This window comes from Eretmochelys imbricata, chromosome 2 (assembly GCF_965152235.1).
Source record: "Eretmochelys imbricata isolate rEreImb1 chromosome 2, rEreImb1.hap1, whole genome shotgun sequence".
NCBI classification, from domain to species: Eukaryota; Metazoa; Chordata; order Testudines; family Cheloniidae; genus Eretmochelys; species Eretmochelys imbricata.
In genome coordinates, this window is record NC_135573.1 from 78156862 (window position 1) to 78174199 (window position 17338).

A 17338-nucleotide genomic window follows, 5' to 3' on the forward strand; every position below is an offset into this window, starting at 1 on the left:
TAGTGCTTTCTCAAGGTACAGTATCACTAGATGGGAAAAGGAAGTCCTATTTGGGAGATTAGCATGCCATATTTTTATTGAATATATACAGATACGAAAAGAATCTTAAAAGTGCCCTCGGGGAATAGTACTGCATTAAACATGTAACTGTAATACACAATGGTACAATACATTTAAGAGGTTCATGAATTTAAGAAAGGCTTTGTATATTTCAGATTCAGTCTGAATCTAAACTATAGTTATTTTTGCAGCATGCATAGGATCATTATGTATGATTGTGAATTAGAAGCAAATACTTAGAGCCATTCTGAGACTTCTTAGGATTTCTGGATAACTGAATAGGTTTGGATAAAATAAATCTACTCTTAGCACCACCCTCACCTTAAACTTTAGCCCAGAACTCAAACCAAAGAGAAACTTTTGGCATTTTGAAACATTTTGGCATTTTTACATTCCTCTACACTCCCAGGTTTTTGCCAGAAATGGAAGTGTCAAAATACCAGGAAAGGAGCTGTTCACACCTTCTTTCTAGTCCATATGATACACAACAGAGGGCCAATTCATGCCCTATTCTGCTTCCTTAGAGCTCAGTTGAAGTTGTTGGGCGCTCACCCAATACTTTAGAAAACTTGGCAGGGGTCTAAATATGAATTTAGGAGCCTAAGTTAAGTCTCCCATTTTTAAAAATCTTGTCCTTTATGCATCTGAAGGATGACCCCTATATTTTAAATAGCTAGAGTCTCTCAATCCTACCACAATGGAAATCACTCAAGCTCCTAAAGAATGAGAAAAGAACATCAATATGAAAACAATAGCGAACTGTTACAATTACCTTAGTATTAGGGTCTCAGCCAGGACTATAATAGGAGCATGAAGTCTACATAGGCCTGCAAGATCAGCACTTAGCTTTCATTTAGAACCTTAAACTCCCCTCCCCCATATTAGTGGGTTCTTTTTAAATAACTCCAACACCATTTGGGGTAGCTTTATCTTCATCCTTTTAACTAAATAAATCAAGGGCAAAGGGGAATATTTATTTTGAGAAAACAAATGACTTCAGATGAAAGTTATAGACTTTCATACGAAAAGATAATCTGAAATTTTGACAATGTCCTAGGCAGCATCTTTTGCAAGGCTAAAACATATATCTCACAGCAAGATCAAAGAATGTAGGTATTGTGAAAAAGTCAGTGTGTGATAATTTGGGTCTCTCCAAATATAGATGAGCTACTTGAAAACAGATATCTTTTACTTCATGAGTTAAATAAATGGAACAGTGTAGTATACTGGCCTATTATGACATGTGATAAAACGAGTTTTATTGCTTCAGTGTTCTCATTACACCATCTGTTCATAACAGTTTAAATAATTGGCTTCCACAGATGATGTTAGTGTATAACACAAAGTAAAGTTTGCCTGTAATCCCCAAGGCCTTTCATTTAACCAGAAATCTGATCTCCAGACAAGGAAGCCTCAATGTCGAACAACAGAGAATACAGTAGTGAATTTGGCTGGAGATTCCATGAGGATACTAGACTAGTTTCGACACATACATTAACTAATGTGCATTGGAAAATGGCCGAAGTCTAAGGAAAACCTTTGACAGGGCCATGTGCAAGAAATTATGCTGTATAATGTTGCAAAACTATTAAAATGTGAAGTCAAATTTGATACTTTGGTTATGAAAGCAGTTATTCGTTGTCAGTTTAACACACTAGGACTTTTTTTTCCCCATTACAGAAAAAGGCTGGTGGCATTTAAACATGTCCACAAAAAGTGCGTTTTAAATCACTTTTCTTCTGGCAGGGTAAAACAAAATATACATTATTGATATTTTATTGTTCTGATTGCTTGTGTTACTCATTTCACTGACTATTAGGATTTTTATAGGGGTACTGAGTCCCTTTATTATAATTTTGATTTTAGTTTGATTACTTTAATTTGATTTTAGTTTTTGGTGTTATGGCATCCCGAGTACCTGAGGTGTGATATAGTTCAATTGTTAGTTTACAGACTGAGAGCCAAGAGTATATCAGTTTAGTTATATACTGTGTGGGCTTGGCTAAATTACATAATCTCTGAATACCCCATGTTTTCCATCTTCCAGATTACAAACTGAACAATAGTAATACAGTACTTACCTATATAAGCATTTTTTCTGTGGTGGAGGTCACTATTAGTATTAAAATAGCGTATGGACTAGATTTTGATTAAGATAACATGATTGAAATCTCAATTATATATGCTATCACAGAGTGACTGGCCCCTTTAAATGAAGTGGTTCCAGCTCCCTTGTGCCAGCCGCCTGACAAACTTTTTTATAATTTTTTTGCTCTCCTCTCTCCAATTTGTCCACATCTTTCTTAAAGCATGGCACCCATAACTGGATGCAATACTCCAGCCAAGACTTCACCAGTGCTGAGTAGAGGGGGACAATTATCTCCCCCATTTTACATACAACACTCCTGTTAATACACCCAGAATTACATTAGTCTTTTTTTTTTGCAACTGCATCACAACATTGACACATACTTTATTTGTGATCCACTGTAACCCCTAGAACTTTCTCAGCAGTACTACTGCCTAGCCAGTTATTCCCCATTTTGTAACTGGGTTTGATTTTTCCTTCATAAGTGAAGAACTTTGCACTTGTCTTTATTAAATTTAATCTTGTGGATTTCAGACCAATTCTTCAATATGTCAGGGTTGTTTTGAATTCTAATCCTGTCCTCCAAATAGCTAGCAACCTCTCCCAGCTTCATATCATCTGCAAATTTTGTAAGAATAGTCTCTATTCCCTTATCCAAGTATAGTACCTGTCAGGAACTCAGCTGACTCTGGTCATGATCACCTAGTAACCCAATGAGTTCTGCTGGGCCCAATAAACCCTCGCTGAGTAACTGTGCTCCCTGATTGGACAGAAGGGCCAACAGATCCCTATTTATTACTTGTAGCCTCAGCACCACAGTGGCTGCATATTGCGTTCTATGCTTGCAGCTACACTAGACCTGCTTCCTGCACTGGCCCTTGCTCCAATCACTGCCTGCTCCCACTCCAGCTCTACTCCCTACTTTTCTCAGAACTCCTGGATCCAACTATTGGCTTGTCTCCTGACCACACCTCTGGGTCTGCCCTCTGATTCTGGTGTGACCACTAGGTAACATCACCTAGACCCTGTGTGTGACAGTATTGGACCCTATGACTGACCCCCTGCAGAATCCCACTAGATATATTCCCCCATTAATAATTAATTACTCTTTGAATATGATCTTTTCACAAGTTGTGCATTCTCTTATAGTAATTTCCTCTAGACCACATTTCTGTCATTTGCTTATGAGAATGCCATGTGGGTTTGTGTCAAAAGCCTTACTGAAATCAAGATATATCATGTTTACAGTTTCCTCCATCCACTGGACCACCTATCAAAGAAGGAAGTTAGATTGTTTTGGCATTATTTGTTCTGATAAACCCACATTGGCTATTACTTATAAATTCTTATCCTCTAGGTGCTTATCAACTGATTGCTTGATAAGCAGCATCGTTTCTTCCAGTATTTTTTCCAGGTATTAGTGTTAGATTGACTGGTGTATAATTCTCCAGGTCATGTTTGTTCCCCTTTTGAAGATAGGTACTATATTTGGCCTCTTCCAGTCCTCTGGGACCTCACCTATCCACCATGATTTATTGAAGATAAATAGTTTTGATATTGCTTCAGCTATTTCTTTAACTAGGATGGGTATGAGAGCTCAGAGTTTGAATCTCCACTCTGGGAGAGACCTGGAATGGACTTTTTTCAATTCACCAAAAATTCTGAAAAAATTCAGATTCAGTTTGACTTGTATCCGTTTTTTTTTTCTGATTTTTCAAAACTGCCACCAAATCCAAAAATTAGTTGTTTGCCCACCTCTGTGATGGTCAATGTGTATGGGATAAATGGACGGTGGCTGGGGGCTTTCAAGGAGTATTTGCACTCTGTAGGACTGTGACAGGTGGTAGCTGTAGCTCCATGATCACAGACATTGCTGCAGCAGAAAAAAGGCAGCAGGCTCAACTGGGAGCAGTTAATCACTTTCTATTGGGGGATTATGAGCACCTGGGTGGTAATTAGTAGGCTATTGATACACTGGCAGTAATTGGGAGGATATAAGTGGGAGGAACAGGATTTAGGGGAGAGGAGCTCAGAGAGAAGCTGAGTGGAAAGCTCTTGCTGAAATATGCCTGTGCCACGTTTTGTTTGCAAAAGAACTGTGGAATAAAAGGCATATGTGGTGGAAAAGAAACAGCCTGGGTATGTTTATGACCTTGAGGCGATAGAAGCAAGCAAAGCAGGGTGGCACCCCAGAAGTTGAAGAAGCACCCTGTGATAAGAATAATAAATCGGTGCTGGAGAGGGGTAACATGAGCCCTGAGAAACCATGTAATGGAATCTTTAAGGAGCCTGAGAGGGGAAACTGACCCCGACATTATTGTGCTCAGACTCAAGGGGGCATTTTGGGACTAGAGGAAATTGTGACACGTGCCTTCTTTTACCTCCCAGCTGGACTACAACAAAATAGTCTCAGCATGAAACCATCAGCTCCCAGGAGACTCAAATTAGTACAAAATGAATCAGCATGCCTTCTGAGCACCATGTGAGTGTCTCAGAACTATCTGTTCACTACCCTGGCTCTCTAAAGTATATAATATCAATTCAAAGTCACAGTCCTTAACTTCAAGGCACCGGGTGATCTGAGCCTGGCATATCTACAAGATCCCATCCCGGTACAGGATGAGAACTGTGGTCAAGATTTCCACTCTTTGAAGCATAATGGAACTGCAAGGATAAACCTCTTTAGTGCAGGACACAGAACTTCTTTGCGGGGCTGGTCCAGTACTGTAGAATGAATTCCCAAAAGATCTAGGAACCACCATAAATCTCACCACCTTCCACATCAAGTTCAAGGTTTCCCTCTTTGTCCTTGTCTTCTCTAATAAATATATAATGTAGCACGCACTTAAAAGAGCAAAATAATCCACATGCAATTTTCCCAAGGGGAGAGAAAGAGAGACAGAAGGAAAGAACCACATGTGACAAAGCAAGTCACAGTGCTTAATGACCCACTTGAAGATTCTCAGATATCACAGTGATGTGCGTGGTATAAAGACCTGAATAAAACAGAAGTATAATGAAGGTTAAGGTTGTACTGAGATTTTAACTCCACAGTTAAGGTTGCTTTGAGATTTCTACTTGAAGTATTACTAAAATCTGTGTCATAACTTGCGGATTGAATTCAGTCTCCAAATTTGGCACAAAAACTCTTCAAAGGACAACTCAGTTTTAAAAGGATCCATAGGTAATTTAAGTTAAGCTTGATTATCTATCTGAGGTTATAAAACAGACCAAAACTCAGTTTAAGTTAGAAGGAACATATACAAAAAGAATTTAAGTACTGTTCTCTCGGGATGGACTTCACCTGAGTAAGGAGGGAAATAGACTTCTAGGATGGAGGATGGCACAACTGATCAAGAGAGCTTTAAACTAGGAATCTGGGGGAGATGGTTGGGAGATGTCCAGGTAATCTCCACGCCGGATTTTAACATTGAGAGGGAAGAAAACGAAGTAAGAAAGGATACAGCCGTGGGTAGGAGAATGGACATAAGGAGGAAGGGTAGTGTACATACCAGTCTAATAGGTGATACTGGCGGTAGAATGTCAGTGCCTAATTGGGTAAAGAATGTGAGCTAGGCCAAACAGCAAAAATTAAGATGTTTGTGCACTAATGCGAGGAGTCTAGGTAACAAAATGGAGGAACTAGAGCTACTGGTGCAGGAAGTGAAACCAGATATTATAGGGATAACAAAAACATGGTGGAATAGTAGTTGTGACTGGACTCCAGGTATTGGAGGGTATGTGCTGTTTAGGAAAGACAGAAATAAAGGAAAAGGTGGTGGAGTAGCATTGTATAACAATGATGAGGCAGACTGTAAAGAAATAAGAAGTGATGGAATGGATAAGACAGAGTCTGTCTGGGCAAAAATCACATTGGGGAAGAAAGCTACTAGAGCCTCCCTTGGGATAGTGCTTGGGGTGTGCTATAGACCGTCGGGATCCGATTTGGATATGGATAGAGACCTCTTTAATGTTTTTAATGAAGTAAATACTTATGGGAATTATGTGATCAGGGGAGACTTTAACTTCCCAGATATAGAGAGGCAGACAAGTGCTAGTAATAATAATAGGGCTCAAATTTTCCTGGATGCAATAGCTGATGGATTCCTTCACCAAGTAGTTGCGGAACCAACAAGAGAGGATGCCATTTTAGATATGGTTTTGGTGAGTAGTGAGGACCTCATAGAAGAAATGGTTGTAGGGGACAACCTTGGTTTGAGCAATTATGAGCTAATTCAGTTCAAACAAAATGGAAGTATAAACAAAAATAAATCTGCAACTAGGGCTTTTAATTTCAAAAGAGCTACCTTTAAAAAATTAAGGAAATTAGTTCGGGAAGTGGATTGGACTGAAGAACTTGAGGATCTAAAGGCAGAGGAGGCCTGGAATTACTTCAAGTCAAAGTTGCAGAAACTATCAGAAGCCTGAATCCCAAGAAAGGGGAAAAAATTCATAGACAGGAGTAGTAGACCAAGGTGGATGAGCAAGTATCTTAGAGAGGTGATTAAGAAAAAGCAGAAATCCTACAAGGAGTGGAAGATGGGAGGGATTAGCAAGGAAAGCTGCCTTATTGAGGTCAGAACATGTAGGGATAAAGTGAAAAAGGCCAAAAGCCATGGAGAGTTGGATCTTGCAAAGGGAATTAAAACCAATAGTAAAAGGTTCTATAGTCATATAAATAAGAAGAAAACAAAGAAAGAAGAAGTGGGACTGCTAAACACTGAGGATGGAGTGGAGGTTAAGGATAATCTAGGCATGGCCCAATATCTAAACAAATACTTTGCCTCAGTCTTTAATAAGGCTAAAGAGGATCTTAGAGATAATGGTAGCATGACAAATGGGAATGAGGATATGGAGGTAGATATTACCATATCTGAGGTAGAAGCGAAACTCAAACAGCTTAATGGGACTAAATCGGGGGGGGCCCAGATAATCTTCATCCAAGACTAGTAAAGGAATTGTCACATGAAATTGCAAGCCCATTAGGAAAAAAATTTTAATGAATCTGTAAACTCAGGGGTTGTTCCGTATGACTGGAGAATTGCTAACATGGTTTCTATTTTTAAGAAAGGGAAAAAACGTGATCCGGGTAACTACAGGTCTGTTCGTTTGACATCTGTAGTATGCAAGGTCTTGGAAAAAACTTTGAAGGAGAAAGTAGTTAAGGACATTAAGGTCAACGGGTAATTGAGACAAAATACAACATGGTTTTACAAAAGGTAGATCATGTCAAACCAAACCAACCTGATCTCCTTCTTTGAGAAGGTAACAGATTTTTTAGACAAAGGAAACACAGTGGATCTAATTTACCTCGATTTCAGTAAGGCATTTGATACGGTTCCACATGGGGAATTATTAGCTAAATTGGAAAAGATGGGGATCACTATGAAAATTGAAAGGTGGATAAGGAACTGGTTAAAGGGGAGACTACAACGGGGCACACTGAAAGGTGAACTGTCAGGCTGGAAGTGGAGTTTCTCAGAGTTTCTCAGGTCTGTTTTGGGACCAATCTTATTTCATCTTTTTATTACTGACATTGGCACAAAAAGCGGGAATGTGCTAATAAAGTTTGCAGATGAAACGAAGCTGGGAGGTATTGTCAGTACAGAGAAGGACCGGGATATCATACAGGAAGATCTGGATGACCTTTTAAGCTGGAATAATAGTAATAGGATGAAATTTAATAGTGAAAAGTGCAAGGTCATGCATTTAGGGATTAATAACAAGAATGTTTGTTACAAACTGGGAACGCATCACTTGGAAGTGACAGAGGAGGAAAAGGACCTTGGAGTATTGGTTGATCACAGGATGACTATGAGCTGCCAATGTGATATGGCCATGAAAAAAGCTAATGCAGTCTTGGGATGCATCAGGCGAGGTATTTCTAGTAGGGATAAGGAGGTTTTAGTACCGTTATACAAGGCACTGGTGAGACCTCACCTGGAATATTGTGTGCAATTCTGGTCTCCCATGTTTAAGAAGGATGAATTCAAACTGGAACAGGTACAGAGAATGACTACTAGGATGATCCAAGGAATGGAAAACCTGTCTTATGAAAGAAGACTCAAAGAGCTTGGCTTGTTTAGCCTAACCAAAGGAAGGCTGAGAGGAAATATGATTGCTCTCTATAGATATAACAGAGGGATAAAAACCACGGAGGGAGAAGAAATATTTAAGACCAGTACCAATGTGGACACAAGAACAAATGGATATAAACCGGCCATCAGGAAGTTTAGACTTGAAATTAGATGAAGGTTTCTAACCATTAGAGGAGTGAAGTTCTGGAACAGCCTTCCAAGGGAAGCAGTGGGGGGGAAAAGACATATCTGGCTTCAAGACTAAGCTTGATAAGTTTATGGAAGGGATAATATGATGGGATAGCCTAATTTTGGCAATTACTTGATCTTCAACTATTAGCGGTAGATATGCCCAATGGCCTGTAATGGGATGTTAGATGGGGTGGGCTCTGAGTTACTACAGAGAATTATTTCCTGGGTGTCTGGCTGGTGAGTCTTGCCCACATGTTTAGGGTTTAGCTGATTGCCATATTTGGGGTCGGGAAGGAATTTTCCTCCAGGGCAGATTGGCAGAGGCCTTGGGGGGTTTTTGCCTTCCTCTGCAGCGTGGGGCACGGGTCACTTGCTAAAGGATTCTCTGCACCTCAAAGTCTTTAAACCACGATTTAAGGACTTCAATAGCTCAGACACAGGTTAGAGGTTTGTTACAGGAGTGGGTGGGTGAGATTCTGTGGCCTGCATTGTGCAGGAGGTCAGACTAGATGATCATAATGGTCCCTTCTGACCTTAAAGTCTATGATTCTATGATTTATTGTTTTATAGAGAGAATAGTGAAGAGACGGAATGAACTTCCAATTGAGGTGATAGAGTTAAGTGGTATAATTGTATTTAAAGAAAAACTGGATGATTGTGTGGGAATCTAAGAAGTTAAAGGGATATTAGTCAGTTCTGTGCTTGAGTTGCCAACTGCTCTTTTTTCAATTATTATTTTTCAATTATTATTTTTATTATATTATGCTTTTCCCTTATATTAGTTAAGAGGTTTTTGTTTGTATCTTTGTTTTCTATGAGCCCACGTTCCCCATCCCACCCTCCAACCCCCAATAGTTAAGTTTAAAACTATGTAGGATAGAAATTGCACTTCTTTCACACTTCAAATGCCAATTAGCTTTAATGGTAATATTGGGCATGCAAAGAATAAAAAAATTAAATCCTCCTTATAAAAATTCAAAACCAACTAAGTCTATTTCAAAACTAAGTTAGGAACTTTGACAAAAATACAGTGATATTTTCTATCACATCATTTACAGTAGGCCAAGCACTTACAATCAAGGATATGACTAGTTACGAACATCAGGGGGATGGGGAGAGAACATTTCATGCATAGACCTCTTGGGGATGATCCAGGAAAGTACTTTACCAACACTTTTTTCTCTGTAGAACTCAAAATGCTTTACAAAAAGGAGTTCACATTATTATTCCCATATTCGCTGGTTTAAATAAGATATTTGAAGACATTTGTATGAGAGACACTGTGGTCAAATGGATAAGATACAGGTCTACCAACAAAGAGATATGGGTAAGAGTTCAGGATATTGTTCCCAACTCTGTGATAGACTTTCTGTATAACCTTTTACACATAAACTAAGCTCTGGGTGAAATCCTGGCTCTGTTGAAGTCAATGGCAAAAACCCTCATTAATTGCAACAGCACCAGGATTTCACCTTCTGTTTGTCACTTATCCCATCTGGAAAAATCCCAACCCATGTTCCCCTTCTGTATGTGGATTTTATATTATGTGCATAGACATGACCACATTTTTTTTCCTGACTCTGAGGGCCTGTTTACCACAGATGTGGAGCAGCAGCTCTTACTGACTTTATGCATCTTTCCACCTGTACAAATCAACATACACATCCTACATGTAAAATCTCTCTAAAATCTGAAGGAGTCTATATATGGAAACCGTGTTCACCCTTCTACTCTTTATTCCCCATCTATGTATATTCCAAATGAACTGTTCGTATGTTGGTTTAATATTAGTTAATTATATGTAATAGTCCATTGCTTTTATTAATTAAATAATCAATTATGAAATAAAGTTTGACTTCTGTAGAAAGGAAAATCAAGGTCTTCAAGGCTGGAATTGTTCCACAGTATTCTTGTCAGCAAGTTAAGGAAGTATGGGCTGGATGAATGCACTATAAGGTGGGTAGAAAGTTGGCCAGATTGTTGGGCTCAACGGGTAGTGATCAATGGCTCCATGTCTAGTTGGCAGCCGGTGTCAAGTGGAGTGCCCCAGGGGTCGGTCCTGGGGCCGGTTTTGTTCAATATCTTCATAAATGATCTGGAGGATGGTGTGGATTGCACTCTCACCAAATTTGCGGATGATACTAAACTGGGAGGAGTGGTAGATACGCTGGAGGGCAGGGATAGGATACAGAGGGACCTAGACAAATTGGAGGATTGGGCCAAAAGAAATCTGATGAGGTTCAATAAGGATAAGTGCAGGGTCCTGCACTTAGGACGGAAGAACCCAATGCACAGCTACAGACTAGGGACCGAATGGCTAGGCAGCAGTTCTGCGGAAAAGGACCTAGGGGTGACAGTGGACGAGAAGCTGGATATGAGCCAGCAGTGTGCCCTTGTTGCCAAGAAGGCCAATGGCATTTTGGGATGTATAAGTAGGGGCATAGCGAGCAGATCGAGGGACGTGATCGTCCACCTCTATTCGACATTGGTGAGGCCTCATCTGGAGTACTGTGTCCAGTTTTGGGCCCCACACTACAAGAAGGATGTGGATAAATTGGAGAGAGTCCAGCGAAGGGCAACAAAAATGATTAGGGGTCTGGAACACATGACTTATGAGGAGAGGCTGAGGGAACTGGGATTGTTTAGTTTGCAGAAGAGAAGAATGAGGGGGGTTTGATAGCTGCTTTCAACTACCTGAGAGATAGTTCCAGAGAGGATGGTTCTAGACTATTCTCAGTGGTGGAAGAGGACAGGACAAGGAGTAATGGTCTCAAATTGCAGTGGGGGAGGTTTAGGTTGGATATTAGGAAAAACTTTTTCACTAGGAGGGTGGTGAAATACTGGAATGCGTTGCCTAGGGAGGTGGTGGAATCTCCTTCCTTAGAAGTTTTTAAGGTCAGGCTTGACAAAGCCCTGGCTGGGATGATTTAATTGGGTATGGGTCCTGCTTTTGAGCAGGGGGTTGGACTGGATGACCTCCTGAGGTCCCTTCCAACCCTGATATTCTATGATTCTATGTTTTTTTTAATGAATTATCTTCATAGCAGTGCTATTAGCAAAATTATATAAGATGCCTTATGAAAAAGGTCTTATGTTCATTATGGATTAAGATTCGTGCTATAGTTTCATAAGTAAGACTTGGCAAACATGTAGTTTTCCTATGTCATATTTGATTTAATTCTCTGCACAGTAGCTTTATTTGCATTAGTTGGAGAGGATATTTTGTTTCTTAAAGCCAACGTATTGTTTTGGAATGCACATATTTTAAATGATAGGCAAGAAGAAGTTTAATTCTTTTCTATTTTTTTTCCTGGCTAATAGATTCTGGCATTGCTTAATCTCTCCACAAAAAATATTCATAAATTACAATACTCTTCTAATGATCACAGGATATTTCTTTCACTGTTAGGACATTACCACTGTAATGGGAATTATAGTCACATTTTAAGAGGATTTAATTCAGTATTAAGGCAGCTATTGTATGCTAATTAAATACCAATTGATTATTTAAAACATGTGTACTGAGTTTAAACACATCTGTAGTAGGTGGATAGCCACCGCTAAACTTAAATTTTGATAACTATGTCTTGAATGATTAATGTGATCAGTCTATAGCCTTGTCTACACTGATTTTTAGCATCATGGGGTAGTATAAAGGGGTTCCTTCACCACAGGAAGAACTCTTTGTTTCGAGGCATGGCATAGCAGCTGTCTCTCTGTATGGCACCTCCTGCCGATAGTTGCCCCATCATTGCAATGGTTTGCTCCTGCCACTTGGACCTCCAGACATGTCATGCTTTAGGCCACCCCTTTCTGGGCTAACAGAATCCAACTAGCTATAGCCAATGACCTTATAGCAGGTTTTCAGTCTGTCTCTCGGCTCTATGGGCTTTACATCCCTTACTTCTGGTTTTTCACCCCACCTTCCTTGGTAACCTGGGATCCCCTACCAGTCAGTTACACCAGTGCAAAAAAATGCAGTGCATACAAGTCGTTACTTCTATCTCCTCAAATTCTAGGCATTGTTTTACTTTAAGCATGGTATGGACTATGGCAAGCAAGAGTGTTACAGCAGAATAACTATGCTATCTGCTGTTCTGGATAGTGGGAGTAAAGGCATAGAAGCCACTTCTGCCCTTAGCAACTTCAGTGCAAGACTTTTCATAAGCTCTGATCCAATGCCTAATTACGTCAGTAGGAGTCTTTCCATTGACTTCAGTGGGCATTGGATAGAGGCCATAATGCCTCAGACAACACTAGAAGTACCCAGATAGCCTCTTGGCCAATACACCACATTCAGGAACCACAGCCTGACAGTTAGATGGTATGCTTAGCTCAGTGGAGTGCATGCTGAGAAAAAGCTATGCAAACACTGTTGTTCTGCTAAGAGGTGCAATAAACAGTGCCTAGCATTACTTTTGTGCAGAATGTATGATTGGCAACATTCCACACTCTCTCCCTGACATGGCTCCCTCAAGTAATGGCAGGGTTATAATCTTAGGGAGAATATTGGATAAAATAGCATGCCTTGTACACATTAAAAGGGAGCCTTCCTAGGTGGAAATGAAGGATGGCCAAATGGAACCTTTTGCCAAGATCAGGAGAACTTGAATGGGTACAGAGGGAATGCTTCCATTTGTGATATGCACCATCATCGAAAGAACAGATTACCTGTATTTGGCTAGTAAATAAATCTTCTCATTTCCAGTCCCTTTTCAGGTTATCAGCACATGAATAACTATCATCTCATGCAGCAGAAAAAGAACAGAAAATTATACTATACAACAAAATACGACATCCACAAAATACGACAGATTGAAAACCTGCTGTAAGGTCATTGGACTATAGCTAGCTGGATTATAGTTTCCTAGTCCATGCCCCATCTTTGAACGGATAGTTTCTAACAGTGACAGATTTCTTGTAATGAATGTTTTCTGCCCAGAGTACTATAGGATTAAGGAAAGTTACTCCAATACGATTTGAGCATCAGCAACTGCTTTTATCTGTTGCACCAGAATTATTTTTTGGCCCTAATCTTGCCGTTGTTCTGTATATAGAAACCCCACTAACGGGACGGGTATGATTGATGATAAGAGTGAGTTCGTGTATGTGGCTACTGCCAAAGCTCTGCCTTGCTATTGACAAGGAAGAAACAGAGACCAATGTTTTTAACAGACACTGGACTGACAGACCTGAAGATTGAAGTCCTCTGTTTACCAGCAGAATAGATACATACTCAACAGGCAGTACCAGTGCAGGATTCCCCACACTGGTCTGCCAGCATCTCTGCTCTGAAAGGATCAAAGCTAGGGTTGAGATGCTAGTCCAGGCTTTATGACCATTCATTTTTTGGTCTCTCTGCAGAGACTGAGAAAAAGCATGTCAACTAGTGCCAACTGTCATGGCATTTTTTGTGATGTGGCCACTTGCCCAGAAACCAAAGGGCCATTTGGACAGAGGATAATTCAGTCACTACCAACACAGGCTTGATTCAGTGCAGCATCCAGAGGTGAAAAAAAAATCTGTATTCCCATAATCAATGCCTGAACCATCCAGTCGCACCTGAATTCTGTTGCAAAACCCAATACATTGATGCCATCACCTTCCCAGCTCTATGCACTTGGGATGAGGGATTCAGGTTTAATCAACTTTTTTGCCCAAATCACTATAGGCTGGATTGTACCTTTAGACACAGTCCTGAGCAAGGTATGGTGCAGAAGAGCTCTTGCACCTCAGAGGGGTTGCATGTGGCACAGTTCGTCTGGCACTGTGCTCTTGAGCTGACAGGGAAATAATCAGTTACAGCCCTTATGCAGATGTAAGATACACTCCCTCTAGTGTCCACCTAAGTCTGCTGGCTGGCACATATGGGAGGGGACTCATAGCTCTACTCCTCTTTACTTGCTCCCAGCCCTCTCAACAGCACACAAAGGCAACATCAAGTGCAATGCCCCTGCTCTTTCCCACTGTGCTTCTTGTGATCCAGACAGATCTAATGTAGCTATTCAAGGAGGTTGAGGGGACTTCATTTCTCCCTCCTGCCTGGCATTCCTCCATTGGACCCAGTCACAATCTATCCCTAAGTACTTTAAATGTCAGACCCTGGACTTTTTTAAGGCCACTGACCCATTAAAAAGGCAATGCAGAGAATTTTGGCTTTGGTCTCTAAAACTGAATAATCTCTGAGTTCATCTTGTGCCCTTCATTCCCAATCTTAGAGGGGGCCTGGATTTTTTATTCAATATCATTCACTGTATCCTTATTATGTATGCCTAGGTCTCTGGATGGAAAAAAAGACAGGTAAAGTTATGTAAAGAGCCAATTGTGGAGTATATCTTAATTCTGCTCACTGGATACAAGACAAAGCTCCACTTGAAAGTTGAAAATTGGGTGTTATCTCTGCTTCTCTGTACTGAACAATAACAGGTTCCTCATGCTGCAAGATAAGCACAGAAAAACTGAGAAGCTTGTTATCAGTGAAAAATACTCCAAGAACAATACACACACATTCAGGTAGAAATAAAGAGTGATTACATTTTTACTAAAGTCAAAAAAGCCTTTCTCAAATCCTTCACAAAATAAGTAGTCAGATAAATATATGTGCTGGCAAAAACAGTTTTATCATGTATGCTTCCTAATACGATTTTGTAGAAGCCATGACCAGCTTCCAAGGAGTAGATGTCTTTGATATATAACACCAGAGATAAAACACTGCTACTGTGCATGGAGCTTGTTAGTCATATCCTGATGCGTCAGTGATGGCTCAGAGAGATAAGGGAGAGAGAAAGAAGGGAAACATTGCTGATCAGACAGCCATTTGGTCAAAGCAGTGATTTTACACACACACACACACACACACACACACACACACACACACACACACACACACACACACACACACACACACACACCCTCCCACCATGCAGAGAACTTGAGTGACTTCTGACATAATATGCAACACAAAATACTGCAGAAAAGATGTTTACCTTCAAACAAAAACAAGACCATCCTTATTTAACCAAAACGGCACCACCCAGCATTATACAGGAACACTATGCAAACAGCTATGTAAGCGATAAGGCTGTGTACGTTTTCACAATAGGAAAAGATGTTAGCTGAAGGCCTCTGCCTTTTCTATCTTCCCAAGGCTAGGTTTGTACTAGAGGCAGAAGGAACTGTGACAGAATAAAGAGACCAAGAGTGTATAAGAGATGCCATCTGAAAGAAAGAGAGAGCATGCGCTCCCTGCAAAGTCTATGCATGGGTACATTTTTGTAATTATCAACACTCCAGAACTCACATACCTCCCACTTAGGTTCCTAATAGAGAGGTACCCGACATTCAGTTGCCTAGAAATAAGGGCTATCTATGCATGTTGTCTATGCAATGGTAACCCTTGTCCCCATTGTGCTTGAGTAGATGCTACTGGGAAGATTCTGTCCCTGCTTAAAGATGTGCCTAACTTTAAGTACTGAATAGTCCCACTACCTTCAATGGGAAAAATCTTGTGCTTAGGTAAGTGCTTAAGTACCTTGTTAAATCAGGGCCTAAGCACTGAATGCTCAAAAGGATTTAGGCTCCTAAATTCTATTTAAACTCCAAACTTCCATTGAAATCAATAGAATGTAGGAGTTGTAAATCCTTAACACTTGATCTACGCCTTTTCAGGGAAGGAGTCTTTCAGAATGAACCATATGAAATGCCTGATTTTCTAAAGCCTGATCTGTATAACACCATTATTTTAAAAAGATTTCCACCACGCACCCAAATGTTCTAGCCAAAGCATCTTTTCATAGCGCATACCATCTCATGCTGATACTTCATGTCATGTGTCAAAATTAGAAAGGGATGAACCACAAAAGGTTCAGAGGCTTGACTCACTTTGAATATCTTGAATATGCAAAATTGGGATGGATATCTAAAAAAATTCTGTTGCCTTTTACTGCTTTCAAGATTGAAGACACCACAAGGACAGTCTGTCTAGCACTGGATCCTCAGTGATACCTCCCTACCTTGTGTTCTAAAATTGCTTCCATCCTCTTCTATTCTTAGCCCTTTATTCCTGATATTCCACTGAAGTGGTTCCTCAGAAACAGGGCAAAGATCAAAGTGTCACAGTTCTGAAGCCCTTTCTTTTCACACAGCTAGCTCTCCAGTTGTACAGCGCCTCCCGTCAGCCAACTTCTTCTTTCCTTGCTCTCCTCTAACTCCAGCATGTTCCCCTGCTGTTCGTGGGCAGCACACAGTTACAGCTCCACCACCAGCCATCACAGCACCAGTTACTAAACATGTTCGTCTGCCAGCCACTCCCTGTGGATCCCACTCATCTCTTCTAGACCCTTCCACTTCCCCAGCTCTCCTTACTGCTTTTTCTCCCTCGTACGCATGGCGCCTGCCTGTTTCTCCAAAGAACTGCTGCACATCAGGCCTTGGTTTCATGGGCCTTGTGGTTAGTATGGCCATAATCTGAGTGGTATAGTATTTTCTGGCCACAGCAGGAATCCCAAAGCACAGAGGTGTGCGATAATAAAACAAAAAAATTACCAATCTTTGTTGAACCTCAGAAATAGTTTGGCCTCAGAGCTGTTCAAATAGTGGGTGAAGATTCAGGTCAAATCTTATTTTATCCATGTCAGATTTGCCACCCCCAAACAAAACTTGATGGTTCTAAATGAAACTACAATGGTATGTCACACGGTGACTCATTGCCCAGGAAATCAGAACTAAAATAGTAGCTTCTTATGCAGGCATGTGTCACCTGTGATACTTAGAGAAACTGACATTTTAAAACATACAAGGGAGGTTGCTTTTCAATGGGTTAACTGCCAATCACCCAAAAGAAGAAGTCTGGCATAGTCCTAAAAACTGAATATGTATTTAACCTCCTGCCCTGGGACACTATTCTAGTCCCACTGATGCT